The sequence below is a fragment of the Odontesthes bonariensis genome, unplaced genomic scaffold, assembly GCF_027942865.1.
Source record: "Odontesthes bonariensis isolate fOdoBon6 unplaced genomic scaffold, fOdoBon6.hap1 scaffold_163, whole genome shotgun sequence".
Taxonomy (NCBI): Eukaryota; Metazoa; Chordata; class Actinopteri; order Atheriniformes; family Atherinopsidae; genus Odontesthes; species Odontesthes bonariensis.
This window is the reverse complement of record NW_027457387.1, coordinates 75001-78050: the sequence shown is the minus strand read 5'-3', so window position 1 is coordinate 78050 and position 3050 is coordinate 75001.

Sequence of the window (3050 nt, the reverse complement as noted above, 5' to 3'; positions counted from 1 at the left end):
TGACACATCCAGGCCGAGTTTCAGCACCTCTCCTCGGTCAGGAATTCATCCCTGCTCCCCTCTCATAACGTCCAGGCACAGACACAGATCCAGGCCGAGTTTCAGCACCTCTCCTCGGTCCAGCATTCATCCCTGCTCCACTCTCATAGCATCCAGGCACTCATGCCCTGCGCACAGACACACATCCTGGCCGAGTTTCAGCACCTCTCCTCGGTCCAGCATTCATCCCTGCTCCACTCTCATAGCATCCAGGCACTCATGCCCTGCGCACAGACACACATCCAGGCCGAGTTTCAGCACCTCTGCTCGGTCCAGCATTCATCCCTGCTCCACTCTCATAGCATCCAGGCACTCATGCCCTGCGCAATGACACATCCAGGCCGAGTTTCAGCACCTCTCCTCGGTCAGGCATTCATCCCTGCTCCCCTCTCACAGCATCCAGGCACTCATGCCCTGCGCACAGACACACACCCAGGCCGAGTTTCAGCACCTCTCCTCGGTCCAGCATTCATCCCTGCTCCCCTCTCAGAACATCCAGGCACTCATGCCCTGCGCAATGACACATCCAGGCCGAGTTTCAGCACCTCTCCTCGGTCCGGCATTCATCCCTGCTCCACTCTCATAGCATCCAGGCACTCATGCCCTGCGCAATGACACATCCAGGCCGAGTTTCAGCACCTCTCCTCGGTCAGGCATTCATCCCTGCTCCCCTCTCAGAACATCCAGGCACTCATGCCCTGCGCACAGACACACATCCTGGCCGAGTTTCAGCACCTCTCCTCGGTCCAGCATTCATCCCTGCTCCACTCTCATAGCATCCAGGCACTCATGCCCTGCGCACAGACACACATCCAGGCCGAGTTTCAGCACCTCTGCTCGGTCCAGCATTCATCCCTGCTCCACTCTCATAGCATCCAGGCACTCATGCCCTGCGCAATGACACATCCAGGCCGAGTTTCAGCACCTCTCCTCGGTCAGGCATTCATCCCTGCTCCCCTCTCACAGCATCCAGGCACTCATGCCCTGCGCACAGACACACACCCAGGCCGAGTTTCAGCACCTCTCCTCGGTCCAGCATTCATCCCTGCTCCCCTCTCAGAACATCCAGGCACTCATGCCCTGCGCAATGACACATCCAGGCCGAGTTTCAGCACCTCTCCTCGGTCCGGCATTCATCCCTGCTCCACTCTCATAGCATCCAGGCACTCATGCCCTGCGCAATGACACATCCAGGCCGAGTTTCAGCACCTCTCCTCGGTCAGGCATTCATCCCTGCTCCCCTCTCAGAACATCCAGGCACTCATGCCCTGCGCACAGACACACATCCTGGCCGAGTTTCAGCACCTCTCCTCGGTCCAGCATTCATCCCTGCTCCACTCTCATAGCATCCAGGCACTCATGCCCTGCGCACAGACACACATCCAGGCCGAGTTTCAGCACCTCTGCTCGGTCCAGCATTCATCCCTGCTCCACTCTCATAGCATCCAGGCACTCATGCCCTGCGCAATGACACATCCAGGCCGAGTTTCAGCACCTCTCCTCGGTCAGGCATTCATCCCTGCTCCCCTCTCACAGCATCCAGGCACTCATGCCCTGCGCACAGTCACACACCCAGGCCGAGTTTCAGCACCTCTCCTCGGTCCAGCATTCATCCCTGCTCCCCTCTCACAGCATCCAGGCACTCATGCCCTGCGCACAGACACACATCCAGGCCGAGTTTCAGCACCTCTCCTCGGTCCAGCATTCATCCCTGCTCCCCTCTCAGAACATCCAGGCACTCATGCCCTGCGCAACGACATCACTCCGCAAAGGAAAGCTTTTGCGGTGTTTCTTTCTCAAAAAAGGCAATTTAAAGAGGTTTAAGCATGGAACCTACTCAGAATGAACATAGACATAACGGACTAAGGAGTCTGAACTTGGTTTGGCCCAAGGAAATCATTTTTTAACAAAAATCCGTATTTCGTCTTAACTCGGGAAAAGAAGGCGATTCCTGGGTTTCTCTCTCAAAAAAGGCCATTTAAAGAGGTTTGTGCATGGAACCTACTCAGAATGAACATAGACATAACGGACTAAGGAGTCTGAACTTGGTTTGGCCCAAGGAAATCATTTTTTAACAAAAATCCGTATTTGGTCTTAACTCGGGAAAAGAAGGCGATTCCTGGGTTTCTTTGTCAAAAAAAGGCCATTTAAAGAGGTTTTGTGCATGGAACCTACTCGGAATGGCTATATATGAAGGACTAAAGAGTCTGAACTTGGTTTGGCCCAAGGAAATCTTTTTTTTTTTACAAAAATCCGTATTTCGTCTTAACTCGGGAAAAGAAGGCGATTCCTGGGTTTCTTTCTCAAACAAGCCGACCCCGGGTTAGGGTTAAGGAGAACCGGGCTCCAGCCCCTCCGGCCGGGTTAGGGTTAGGTTTGGGGCTGGGGCTGGGGTTAGGGTTAAGGAGAACCGGGCTCCATGCCCTCCAGCCGGGTTAGGGTTAGAGCTGGGGTTAGGGTTAAGGAGAACCGGGCTCCAGGCCCTAGGGCCGGTTTGGGGCTGGGGCTGGGGTTAGGGCTAGAGCTGGGGTTAGGGTTAGGGTTGGGGCTGGGGTTAGGGTTAAGGAGAACCGGGCTCCATGCCCTCCAGCCGGGTTAGGGTTAGAGCTGGGGTTAGGGTTGAGGAGAACCGGGCTCCAGGCCCTAGGGCCGGTTTGGGGCTGGGGCTGGGGTTAGGGCTGGAGCTGGGGTTAGGGTTAGGGTTGGGGCTGGGGTTAGGGTTAGGGTTGGGGCTGGGGTTAGGGTTAAGGAGAACCGGGCTCCAGCCCCTCCGGCAGGATCAGGGTTGGGGCTGGGGCTGGGGTTAGGGTTAGGGTTGGAGCTGGGGTTAGGGTTAGGGTTGGGGCTGGGGCTGGGGCTAGGGTTAGGGTTAGGGTTAGGGTTAGGGTTGGGGTTGGGGTTGGGGTTAGGGTTAGGGTTGGGGCTGGGGTTAGGGCTGGAGGCAGGGTTTAGGTTGGGTTAGGGTAAGGGCTGGGGCTAGAGTCAGGGCTGGGGCCGGGGCTAGGGCTAGG